General features: G+C 44.5%; 1 protein-coding gene across 2 annotated transcripts in view; it reads left to right on the top strand.

Annotated features, from left to right (window-relative positions):
* LOC143784259 (MOB kinase activator 3A) overlaps nucleotides 1–13834 on the top strand; it is a 71405-nt gene that overhangs the window by 18957 nt on the left and 38614 nt on the right. The window lies entirely within an intron of this gene.

The following is a 13834-nucleotide window of genomic DNA, read 5'->3' as shown; positions in this document are numbered from 1 at the left end:
GCTTCCCTGAACTCCATGGATCACCCAGACATGCTGGACTCTCTACACCATCCTTGGAACTTCAAACTGGCGTACGCCTTTCCTCCAATGTCTCTAATTCCTCTAGTGATCAGGAAGATCAGGAGGGAGCAAGCAAGGGTAATCCTCATTGCACCCTTCTGGCCAAAAAGACCGTGGTTCTCCTGCCTCCAGAGCATGTGTCTATCCGATCCATGGATTCTTCCATTGGACAAGGAACTACTGTTCCAGGGGCCGTTTTTCCACCCGCAAGTGAAAGGGCTTCACTTGACGGCGTGGAACTTGAGCGGCAGTTATTAACTTCAAGGGGTTTCTCAGAACAACTAGTAAACACCCTGCTACTAAGTAGGAAAAGATCTACAACCCTGATATATAGCAGGGTATGGAAAAAATTCTTAGACTTTCATACAGTACCATTCACTAAACAGGTTCCGATAACACCTATTCTAGAGTTCCTACAAAAAGGTAGAGAATTAGGATTATCAGTGAACACCTTAAGAGTCCAGATATCAGCGTTAGGAGCCTTATATGGATATAATATAGCCGCTGATAGATGGGTCTCCAGATTCATTAAGTCTTGTGAACGGAGTAACCCAGTACATATTCCCCGTCTACCTCCGTGGGATTTAAATCTAGTGCTAGAAGCCTTAACCAGCTCCCCATTTGAGCCTCTAGATTCTATACCTCTAAATGTCCTCACATATAAAGTAGCCCTCTTGGTAGCCCTGACCTCAGCCAGACGTGTTAGTGACATCCAGGCCCTATCGGTAGACCCACCATTCTTACTGACATTCCATGACCGAATAGTCCTAAAACCAGACCCCTCATACCTCCCTAAGGTAGCATCCACCTACCACAGGTCACAGGAAATATTTCTCCCTTCCTTTTTTGATTCTCCTGTAACCCCTGAACAACAGAAGTTCCACACCTTAGATGTCAGAAGAGCCATCCTGACTTATATAGAAAGGTGTCAAACATGGAGGGAGAGTAGGGCTCTGTTTATCTCCTTTCAGGGCCACAAGAAAGGACATGGGGTCACGAGAGCTACCATATCTCGGTGGATCAGAGAGGCTATCTGCTTGGCCTATACATCGAAAGGCGAGATTCCTCCAGTGGGTATTAAAGCGCACTCAACACGAGCCATGGCTTCCTCCTGGGCGGAACAAGCGGATGTCCCGATCCATCTAATATGTAAGGCCGCAACTTGGTCTACGCCTTCTACCTTTTACAACCATTATAGACTTGATCTATCTTCATCGTCTGATTTGACATTTGGTAGAGCTGTGCTTAGTACAGTTATCCCACCCGAGTAATGACTCTCTGAAAGTCTCTCATGTGGGGTGCTGTCGTGGCGAAGGGTAAAAAGCCGGATTACTCACCGGTAATGCTCTTTTAATGAGTCCACGACAGCACCCATTTACAACCCTCCCTGATTATGCACAGCCCTTTCTTTAATTCACAAATAATGGTTGTATAGAGTTTTTAAGATATTTTGCTGAATAAGAATTAATACTAAAGCTTTTGCGGTTCCCTTTTTATACTCTGTAAACTAAACTGAGGAGGAGAGGGGACCGCCTCCTTTTATTCTGTAGGTTTCCTGTTCCTATGGGCGGATCCCTCTCTCTCATGTGGGGTGCTGTCGTGGACTCATTAAAAGAGCATTACCGGTGAGTAATCCGGCTTTTTTCTAATGCGGCCTGCAGGGTTATTTGGATGAAGACTTGGTCAGGAGATAACTCCTATAAAATTAAGCTCTGCTCTATTCCCTACTCAAGTCTGAGAGTATTTGGGCCGGCCTAAGATGAAATTCTGGAAAAGGCGTTGGATACAAAGATGGGGCTACCTGAGAATAGAACAAAGTTTGTTTTTTTCAGAGACCTAGGCCATCCCAGAGGCCGGACAATAGAGGCAAAGGAAAATCGAGTAGGTGGAGTTACCCCAAAGGGGGAAGGGGTAGAAACTTTTTGGCTCAGGCCCAAGGAGACAATGATGCCATCCACATAGGAGGGCAGCTCAGGCAGTTCGCGGAGAATTGGTGGCACGTTATTCAGGACCAATGGACACTGATAATTATTGCAGAAGGGTACGTAATTAGAGTTTTCAGGGCCCCCTCTGGAAAGGTTCATAGCCTCTCGCTCATTAGCCTTGTGTGGTCAGACATAGGAGAGCTGTTGGATGGATACAGGTGTGATAATACCAGTTCCTCAGTTGGAAGAATGCCAGGGCCACTGTTCAAGCCTCTTCACTATCAGGAAACCCTTTAGGTGAATTCTGTACCATAATAAACCTAAAACTGTTAAATGTCTTGGTAAAGTACAAGAGATTCAGGATGGAATCTATAAGATCAACAATTCTCCTAATAAACAAGGAGGCAGTTATGTGGATACTAGATCTAAAAAGTGCATATTATCATCTGCCAGTACATCCCTTCTCTCAGAAATTCCTACGGTTCGTGGTAAAAACTCAAAACGGGAACTGCCATTTCCAATTCCAGTTACTTCCCTTTTGTCTGGCCTCAGCTTCCCAGGTCTTTACGAAATTGGTTGCAGAGATTGTGGCTTATTTAAGGAAGATGGGAGTAATTATAATCTCTTATCTGGACCACTTCCTGCTGGTAGCCAACTCGGTGTAAGGGTATGTGCACACGTTGCGGATTTCTTGCAGAAATTTCCTGAAGAAAACCGGAAATTTTCTGCAAGAAATCCGCATTTTTTTTTTTGCGTTTTTTTCCCGTTTTTTTAGCATTCTGCAAGCGTAATTAGCTTGCAGAATGCTAAAGTTTTCCAAGCGATCTGTAGCATCGCTTGGAAAACTGACTGACAGGTTGGTCACACTTGTCAAACATAGCGTTTGACAAGTGTGACCAACTTTTTACTATAGATGCAGCTTATGCAGCATCTATAGTAAAAGATAGAATGTTTAAAAATAATAAAAAAAATGCTTATACTCACCCAGACATCTCCTCAGCGGCGTCCGTTCCTCTTCCTATAGCTGGTCTGTGCGCACAGGACCTTCCGTGACGTCACGTGAGCGGTCACATGACCGCTCACGACCAATCACAGGACAGTGACGTCATCGGCAAGGTCCTCCACCGCACATCAGCTACAGGAACCGAAGCGACAGCATGCAGTGGAGGCGGGAAGACATCGAGGGTGAGTATAGGACTATTTTTTATTTTAATTCTTATTTTTTTACCAATTATATGGTGCCCAGTGCGTGGAGGAGAGTCTCCTCTCCTCCACCCTGGGTACCAACCGCACATAATCTGCTTACTTCCCGCATCGTGGGCACAGCCCCGTGCGGGAAGTAAGCAGATCAATGGACCCCTAGGTGTGCGGAATCCCCTGCAATTCCGCATTTTAATGAACATGTTGCTTTTTTTTCCGCGATGCGATTTTTTTCGCGGAAAAAAAGGCTACATTTGCACAAAAATGCGGAATACACTGAAAATAATGGGAGGCATATGTAAGCGTTTTTTTCGCGTTTTTATAGCAAAAAAAACGCAAAAAAACCGCGAAAAATACTTAACGTGTGCACATGGCCTAAGAACTTCAGGCCCACTAGGAGTAGATATCAACGTTGGAGTATCTGAGGTGGGTCCTGAATTGGAAGAAGTCAGATTTGGTACCAGGAACCAGAAAGGTTTTCTTGGGGGTCCTGCTAGACTCCAGGCTGAGAGCATCCTTCTTACCAGAGGAATAACAAAGCCTTGTAATTCAGAGTCCAGCTGTTCCTGGGAAGCCACCATTCGATCAGGGCGGCGATGAAGATCCTAGGTCTTTTAACTTCATACATTCCCTGCGTCTGGTGAGCCCAATTCCTCTCCAGGGCTATTCTATCCTGGGACAGACGCCAGATAACGCTCAACAAAGGAATGTTGTAAGTAAGGCTACTTTCACACTAGCGTTAACTGCAATACGTCGCAAATGCGTCGTTTTGCCGAAAATACGCATCCAGCAAAAGTTCTTGCTGGATACGTTTTTTCGTCATAGACTAACATTAGCGACGCATTTGCGACGCATTGCCAAACGTCGCGTCCGTTTTGCGATGCTTGGGCGTGTGGTAGCGGACCGTCGGGAGAAAAAAACGTTACATGTAACGTTTTTTGCTCCCGACGGTCCGCTTTTTCCGACCGCGCATGCGCGGCCGGAACTCCGCCCCCACCTCCCCGCACTTCCCCGCACCTCACAATGGGGCAGCGGATGCGTGGGAAAAATGCATCCGCTGCCCCCGTTGTGCGGCGGAGACCACGCTAGCGTCGGGAACGTCGGCCCGACGCACAGCGACGGGTTGTTCCCGACGCTAGTGTGAAAGTAGCCTAAGGAAGTCGCTGCTCTAGTGGACTATTACCAAGAATCTTAGGTTGAGCATCCCATGGATTGCTTCTCATTGTATATTACTTGCCACAGACGCCAGCAAGGAAGGATGGGGAAGCATATCTGGGAGGGAAGATACTTACTTCAGGGCAGTTGGCCTTCCAATATCCAGTCTTCAAACTACAGAGAGCTCTATGCAGTGTGGGAAGCCCTAAGACTGAATCGACCATTGTCAGAAAGACGTCATATAAAGATCATGTCAGACAAAGTGACAACAGTGTCATTCGTGCGCCACCAGGAAGGCCCAAAACACTGTGCACTTCAAGTTTTGTCATCAAAGATCTTCGCCTTGGCAAAAAGCACAGTTCTACCAGTTTCAGCAGTTCCACTGGAGGGATCCCAGAACAAGGTGGCAGATTATTTGAGCAGACTGAAGATCAGGCCTACAGAGGGGCAGTTAAATGGGGAGGTATTCCAGCAGTTATGTCAACTCTGGGGAACACCTCAGACCTGTTAGCAACAAGGAAAAATTCAAAAGTCATCAGACTTAACTCCCCGAGTCCCGGAGACAATCCAGAAGGGATCGATGCATTGAACCAGAGGTGGAACTGGATGCTGGCATACGCCTTTCCTCAAGAAGCACTCATTCCTAGAGCTCTCAGGAAAATTCAGGAGGATCGGGCAAAGGTGCTTCTAATCGCTCCATTCAGGCCAAAAAGAAGTTGGTTCCCTCTGCTAAGGACCATGGCCCTGAAGGAACCGGTCTAAGGTCTTTCCTGGGAAGTATTACATCATGGTCCAGTCTTCCGAGTATCTTGGGCATGCTCGTAGATTTTGTGTCCCCGCAGCTGCATGATTTGTGGCTGTTAGACAACCTGAACACGTGCAGGGATTGACTGTTAGGGAATACCCACATGTATTCAGGCTGTCTAGCAGCTGCAAATCATGCAGCTGTGGGGACTCAAACATAATCTATGAGCATGCCCAAGATACTCTGAGAACCCCCGAGCTTGCTCGGAAAACTCGAGTAACGATCACACTCGGTCATCACTGATGTTAAAGGGAACCTGTCACCTGTTTTGGCTGCTATAAGATGCAGCCATCACCTTTCAGGGCTTATCTACCTCATTCTGTAATGCTGTAGATAAGTCCCTGGTCGGACCTGAAAAATGTGTTTTATTATACTCACCGGGGGGAGCATCGCGCTTCTGTGCAGGCGTACTTCTCTGCCCTGTTGAGGGCAGACCAAAGTACTGCAGTGCGCAGGCGCCGGGAAAGGTCAGTGAGGCCCTGCACATTGCAGTACTTTACTCTGCCCTCAGCAGGGCTGATAAGTACGCAGAAGCGCGATTCCGGAGAGCGATGAAGCAAGCAGAAGGTTGGCGGCGCAAGAAGATGGGAGGGCGACACCTATCGGACCCCTTCCCCCGGGTGAGTATAATAAAACTTAATTTTCTTATCTTGCAGGTCAGATTGGGGTCTTATCTACAGCATTATAGAATGCTTTTGTTAAGCCCTGAAAGGCAGTGGCTGCATCTTATAGCTGCCAAAACAGGTGACAAGTGCACTTTAATGCTTTCACTTTTGTCCTTCAAATACAAGTTTATAAAGAGCTTTGTAAATTATACATTCTTGAAGGCCATTTTAACTAGTCTATAATTGGCAAACAGGCAATTGTAAGAATTCTTTTTTGTTTATAATTCTTTCTATGTAAGCATGTCCGTCCTACAAACGAGCAAAATGCTCATTGAGTGTTTGCATCATTTGTGCAGGCCTAAAATTCATCTTTCTGTTCTGCAACGGGCTGAAACATCACAGGAAGTAGCACAATTGCTGCATGTTACTGTGCAGGAAGAGATGCCCAAAAAAGAAAGCTCATCTGAGATCACTTACTAGTTTACAGCATTTGTTCAGACAAAGGTTTTAAAGAGAACCTGTCACACCGGATAACTTTATGTACTTGCAGATATAGGAGTAATCTGCAGTCTAATAGCATTAGAAAAGTGCCTGGCCGCCATATTGAATGCGCAGATACTTTGAGAAAATTAACTTAATTCTTTCTAGGAGCCACCGCTGTCAGTGCGCTGGAGGTTAACTGTTGCCGTCTCAGCACACCTGTAGGGCAGACCTAGAATCATAGAATCGTAGAATGATAGAGTTGAAAGGGACCTCCTGGGTCATCTGATCAAACCCCCTGCTCAAAGCAGGATTCCCTAAATCATCCCAGACAGATGTCTGTCCAGCCTCTGTTTGAAAACGTCAATGGAAGGAGAACTCAACACCTTTCGTGGCAGCCTGTTCCACTCATTGCTCACCCTAACTGACAAAAAGTTTTTTCTAATATCTAATCTGTCTCCCCTCCCATTCAGTTTCATCCCATTGCTTCTAGTATTTCCTTGTGCAAATGAGAATAAAGATGATCCTTCTACAATGTGACAGCCCTTGAGATATTTGTAGACCGCTATTAAGTCTCCTCTCAGTCTTCTTTTCTGCAAGCTAAACATTCCCAAATCCCGCAACCGTTCCTCATAGGACATGGTTTCCTGACCGGTCACCATTCTGGTCGCTCTTCTCTGAACTTTCTCCAATTTGTTGATGTCGGTTTTTTTAAATGTGGTGCCCAAAACTGGACGCAGTATTCCAGGTGAGGTCTGACCAAAGAGGAGTAGAGGGCAATAATGACTTCATGTGATCTAGACTGCATGCTTCTGTTAATATATCCCAGAATTGCATTTGCCTTTTTTGCTGCTTCATCACACTGTTGACGCATGTTCAGTTTATGATCTATTATTATACCCAAGTATTTTTCACATGTGCTGTTGCTTAGTCCTATGCCTCCTATTCTTTATGCTTTTTTCATTTTTATTGCCCAGATGTAGTACTTTGCACTTTTCCTTGTTAAAAAAACATTCCGTTAGTTGCTGCCCACTACTCCAGTTTATTTATATCTTTTTGAATCCTCTCTCTCTTCTCTAGTATTAGCTATCCCTCCTAGCTTTGTGTCATCAGCAAATTTAACCCCTTCCTGACATCCGACGTACTATCCCGTCGAGGTGGGGTGGGCCCCCATGACCGCCGACGGGATAGTACGTCATAGCCGATCGGCCGCGCTCACGGGGGGAGCGCGGCCGATCGCGGCCGGGTGTCGGCTGCATATCGCAGCTGACATCCGGCACTATGTGCCAGGAGCGGTCACGGACCGCTCCCGGCACATTAACCCCCGGCACACCGCGATCAAACATGATCGCGATGTGCCGGCGGTGCAGGGAAGCATCGCGCAGGGAGGGGGCTCCCTGCGGGCTTCCCTGAGCCCCCCGCAGCAACGCGATGTGATCGCGTTGCTGCGAGGGTCTTACCTCCCTCCCTGCCTGCTCCAGACCCGGATCCAAGATGGCCGCGGATCCGGGTCCTGCAGGGAGGGAGGTGGCTTCACAGACGCCTGCTCAGAGCAGGCACTGTGAAGCAGCCTGCACCTCTCGCAGATCGGTGATCTGTCAGAGTGCTATGCAAACTGACAGATCACCGATCTGTATTGTCCCCCCCTGGGGCAAAGTAAAAAAGTAAAAAAAAAAATTTCCAAATGTGTAAAAAAAAATTAAAAAAAATATTCCAAAATAATGAAAAAAAAAAAAAAAATATTATTCCCATAAATACATTTCTTTATCTAAATAAAAAAAACAAACAATAAAAGTACACATGTTTAGTATCGCCGCGTCCGTAACGACCCCACCTATAAAACTGCCCCACTAGTTAACCCCTTCAGTAAACACCGTAAGAAAAAAAAAAAAAAAACGAGGCAAAAAACAACGCTTTATTACCATACCGCCGAACAAAAAGTGGAATAACACGCGATCAAAAAGACATATATAAATAACCATGGTACCACTGAAAACGTCATCTTGTCCTGCAAAAAACAAGCCGCCACACAGCATCATCAGCAAAAAAATAAAAAAGTTATAGTCCTGAGAATAAAGCGATACCAAAATAATTATTTTTTCTATAAAATAGTTTTTATCGTATAAAAGCGCCAAAACATAAAAAAAATGATATAAATGAGATATCGCTGTAATCGTACTGACCCGACGAATAAAACTGCTTTATCAATTTTACCAAACGCGGAACGGTATAAACGCCTCTCCCAAAAGAAATTCAGGAATTGCTGGTTTTTGGTCATTCTGCCTCACAAAAATCGGAATAAAAAGCGATCAAAAACGGTCACGTGTCCGAAAATGTTACCAATAAAAACGTCAACTCGTCCCGCAAAAAACAAGACCTCACATGACTCTGTGGAGCAAAATGTGGAAAAATTATAGCTCTCAAAATGTGGAGACGCAAAAACTTTTTTGCTATAAAAAGCGTCGCTGGTTTCACACTTGCGTTTTTGTCTGCAGCGTTTTTTGCACAAAAAAACGCATGCGTTTTTTCCCTATATTTAACATTGAAAACGCATGCGTTTTTTTGTACACGTTTGGTCGCGTTTTCAAACGCATGCGGTTTTTTTCTGCATGCGTTAATTTTCAGAAATACAACCTGCAGTATTTTCTTGCGTTTTTAAGCACATGCGTTTGTTTGCGTTAAAAACGCATGCATTTTTATCGAAAAAAAAAACAGAAAACACACTGAAAAGCCACCCACCACCATCATTGTGATAAAGGGATCCAAACCCTAACCCTAACTCTACCCCTAACCTCACCCCTAACCGTTTAATGAACATTTTCTGACAGTCATAGTGCCACGTATTTCAGTGCCACGTATTTCAGTTGCACGTGTTTCAGTGCCACGTATTTCAGTGCCACGTATTTCAGTGCCACGTATTTCAGTGCCACGTATTTCAGTGCCATGTATCACGTATTTCAGTGCCACGTGTTTCAGTGCCACGTATTTAAGTGCCATGTATCACATATTTCAGTGCCACGTATTTCAGTGCCACGTATTTCAGTGCCACGTATTTCAGTGCCACGTATTTCAGTGCCACGTATTTAAGTGCCACGTATCACATATTTCAGTGCCACGTATTTCAGTGCCACGTATTTCAGTGCCACGTATTTCAGTGCCACGTATCACGTATTTCAGTGCCACGTGTTTCAGTGCCACGTGTTTCAGTGCCACGTATTTAAGTGCCACGTATCACATATTTCAGTGCCACGTATTTAAGTGCCACGTATTTAAGTGCCACGTATTTCAGTGCCACGTATTTCAGTGCCACGTATTTCAGTGCCACGAATTTAAGTGCCACGTATTTAAGTGCCACGTATTTAAGTGCCACGTATTTCAGTGCCACGTATTTCAGTGCCACGTATTTCAGTGCCACGTATTTCAGTGCCACGTATTTCAGTGCCACGTATTTCAGTCACGTTTAGGGTTAGGGGTAGGGTTAGGGTTAGGGCTAGGGTTGGAGGTAAAGTTAGGGTTGGGGCTAAAGTTAGGGTTGGGGCTAAAGTTAAGGTTGGGGCTAAAGTTAGGGTTAGGGTTTGGATTACATTTACGTTTGGATTAGGGTTGGGATTAGAATTATGGGTGTGTCAGGGCTAGGGGTGTGGTTAGGGTTACCGTTGGGATTAGGGTTAGGGGTGTGTTTGGGTTAGGGTTTCAGGTAGAATTGGGGAGTTTCCACTGTCCAGGCACATCAGGGGCTCTCCAAGCGCGACATGGCGTCCAATCTCAATTCCAGCCAATTCTGCGTTGAAAAAGTAAAACAGTGCTCCTTCCCTTCCGAGCTCTCCCGTGCGCCCAAAAAGGGGTTTACCCCAACATATGTGTTATCAGCGTACTCGGGACAAATTGAACAACAACTTCTGGGGTCCAAGCTCTCTTGTTATCCTTAGGAAAATAAAAATTTGGGGGGCTAAAAATCATTTTTGTGGGAAAAAAAAGATGTTTTATTTTCACGGCTCTGCGTTATAAACTGTAGTGAAACACTTGGGGGTTCAAAGTTCTCACAACACATCTAGATAAGTTCCTTGGGAGGTCTAGTTTCCAATATGGGGTCACTTGTGGGGGGTTTGTACTGTTTGGGTACATCAGGGGCTCTGCAAATGCAACGTGACGGCTGCTGACCAATCCATTTAAGTCTGCATTCCAAATGGCGCTCCTTCCCTTCCGAGCTCTGTCATGCGCCCAAACAGTGGTTCCCCCCCACATATGGGGTATCAGCGTACTCAGGACAAATTGGAAAACAAATTTTGGGGTCCAATTTATTCTGTTACCCTTGTAAAAATACAAAGCTGGGGGCTAAAAAATCATTTTTGAGAAAAAAAATAAAAATTATTTTCACGGCTCTGCGTTATAATCTGTAGTGAAACACTTGGGGGTTCAAAGCTCTCAAAACACATCTAGATAAGTTCCTTAGGGGGTCTACTTTCCAAAATGGTGTCACTTGTAGGGAGTTTCAATGTTTAGGCACATCAGGGGCTCTCCAAACGCAACATGGCGTCCCATCTCAATTCCAGTCAATTTTGCATTGAAAAGTCAAATGGCGCTCCTTCCCTTCCAAGCTCTGCCATGCGCCCAAACAATGGTTTACACCCACATATGGGGTATCAGCGTACTCAGGACAAATTGCACAACATTTTTTGCGGTCCAATTTCTTCTCTTACCCTTGGGAAAATAAAAAATTGGGGGCGAAAAGATCATTTTTGTGAAAAAATATGATTTTTTATTTTTACGGCTCTGCATTATAAACTTCTGTGAAGCACTTGGTGGGTCAAAGTGCTCACCACACATCTAGATAAGTTCCTTAGGGGGTCTACTTTCCAAAATGGTGTCACTTGTAGGGAGTTTCAATGTTTAGGCACATCAGGGGCTCTCCAAACGCAACATGGCGTCCCATCTCAATTCCAGTCAATTTTGCATTGAAAAGTCAAATGGCGCTCCTTCCCTTCCAAGCTCTGCCATGCGCCCAAACAATGGTTTACACCCACATATGGGGTATCAGCGTACTCAGGACAAATTGCACAACATTTTTTGCGGTCCAATTTCTTCTCTTACCCTTGGGAAAATAAAAAATTGGGGGCGAAAAGATCATTTTTGTGAAAAAATATGATTTTTTATTTTTACGGCTCTGCATTATAAACTTCTGTGAAGCACTTGGTGGGTCAAAGTGCTCACCACACATCTAGATAAGTTCCTTAGGGGGTCTACTTTCCAAAATGGTGTCACTTGTAGGGAGTTTCAATGTTTAGGCACATCAGGGGCTCTCCAAACGCAACATGGCGTCCCATCTCAATTCCAGTCAATTTTGCATTGAAAAGTCAAATGGCGCTCCTTCCCTTCCAAGCTCTGCCATGCGCCCAAACAATGGTTTACCCCCACATATGGGGTATCAGCGTACTCAGGACAAATTATACAACAACTTTGGGGGTCCATTTTCTCCTGTTACCCTTGGTAAAATAAAACAAATTGGAGCTGAAATAAATTTTGTGTGAAAAAAAGTTAAATGTTCATTTTTATTTAAACATTCCAAAAATTCCTGTGAAACACCTGAAGGGTTAATAAACTTCTTGAATGTGGTTTTGAGCACCTTGAGGGGTGCAGTTTTTAGAATGGTGTCACACTTGAGTATTTTCTATCATATAGACCCCTCAAAATGACTTCAAATGAGATGTGGTCCCTAAAAAAAAATGGTGTTGTAAAAATGAGAAATTGCTGGTCAACTTTTAACCCTTATAACTCCGTCACAAAAAAAAATTTTGGTTCCAAAATTGTACTGATGTAAAGTAGACATGTGGGAAATGTTACTTATTAAGTATTTTGCGTGACATATGTCTGTGATTTAAGGGCATAAAAATTCAAAGTTGGAAAATTGCAAAATTTTCATAATTTTCGCCAAATTTCCATTTTTTTCACAAATAAACGCAAGTTATATCGAATAAATTTTACCACTAACATGAAGTACAATATGTCACGAGAAAACAATGTCAGAATCGCCAAGATCCGTCAAAGCGTTCCAGAGTTATAGCCTCATAAAGGGACAGTGGTCAGAATTGTAAAAATTGGCCCGGTCATTAACGTGCAAACCACCCTTGGGGGTGAAGGGGTTAATTAGTGTACCCTCAATTTCTTCATCTAAATCATTGATAAAGATGTTTAACAATACAGGGCCCAGGACAGCACCCTGTGGTACCCCACTTGAGACATTCTTCCAACTGGATGTGCAGCCATTTACGACCACTCTTTGGGTCCGATCACTAAGCCAGTTATGAATCTACCTAACAGTTGCCTTGTCCATTCCATACTTTGTCATTAGTCAAGATATACTATATCTACAGCATTTCCCTGATCCACCCAGTCAGTGATTCTGTCATAGATGGAAATTAAGTTAGTCTGACATGACTTACTAGTTACAAACCCATGCTGACTCTGGTTAATCACTTCATTCTTATCCACGTACTTGCATACATGTTGTTTAATAATTTGTTCAAAGATCTATCATGGTATGGAATTCAGACTCACCGGCCAATAGTTCCCTGGGTCCACCTGGGCAAAGTGCTTCCCTCGGGCCACATCCGACCCAGTGGCCTATGGGCCACACCTTGCCCTACCCAGCCTGTTCCCCCGCCACCCACTGTCGCCGCTATCTGCATCCTCAGGATGCAGGCAGTGGCTAATACATTGGTGGAGGAGGGGGTGAAGGGCCTCTTCTTCCACCAATCAGCGTGTGAGACAGCTGATGCAATGACGTCATTTTATCACGTCATCTGTGCACTGCGGAGAGTCAGTGCATCGGAGAGAGCAGAGGCACTGGCAGAGCACCACGGGAATGGGAATGAGGTATTTGGTGTTTATTTATTTTTTTTCTTCATGTGTATGAGAGGTTTGGCTGGACATACGCTATGGGTCTTATGCTGGACGTTAAGAGGCTTTGGGGTTCTCATGCAGGATATGGGAAAGCTATGGATTCTCATGCTGGACATAGGGAGTCTATGGAGTTTCATGCTGGACATGGGGAGGCTGTATGGGGCTCTCATGCTGGACATGGGCACTATGATGCTGATGGGAAGGGTGTGGTATGATAATGAAGACAGAAGGCAGAGATTTATTCCAGGCACTGCACGCCCCGGAGCCTGGAAGAAATCATTAGCATACAGAAATAAAATAAAATTTCTCAACGACAAGACCGCTAATATGAGGCATACAGGTAGGACTAGTGTAACATTTCCATCACCTGTATGCCTATATTAATATGTTATATAAGTCCCAGGGGGTGACGGATTAACTTTAAGCATGCACTAAAAGCACATTTCTTTAGCCTGGCCTATCACCTCATCTCACTAATCTTAACTATTCCCTTAACTGTTTTCCCTTATTAAATTTAATAAAAGAATCTGGCCCCTTTTATTATTTGTTTCCACACCCTCCATGCACCCAATAGCATTTTGTATGTGTACTTGTACAGATACTTGCTGGTGATAGGTTCATGCGGAGTTATTTGAACATGATTAAGGGTGCCTAGTCACCGGAAACGCGTCGATCTTGGTTTTATCATGCTGATGTCTTGTCCT

This window comes from Ranitomeya variabilis, chromosome 1, assembly GCF_051348905.1.
Source record: "Ranitomeya variabilis isolate aRanVar5 chromosome 1, aRanVar5.hap1, whole genome shotgun sequence".
In the NCBI taxonomy this organism is placed as follows: Eukaryota; Metazoa; Chordata; class Amphibia; order Anura; family Dendrobatidae; genus Ranitomeya; species Ranitomeya variabilis.
This window is presented reverse-complemented; position numbering and strand designations above follow the sequence as displayed.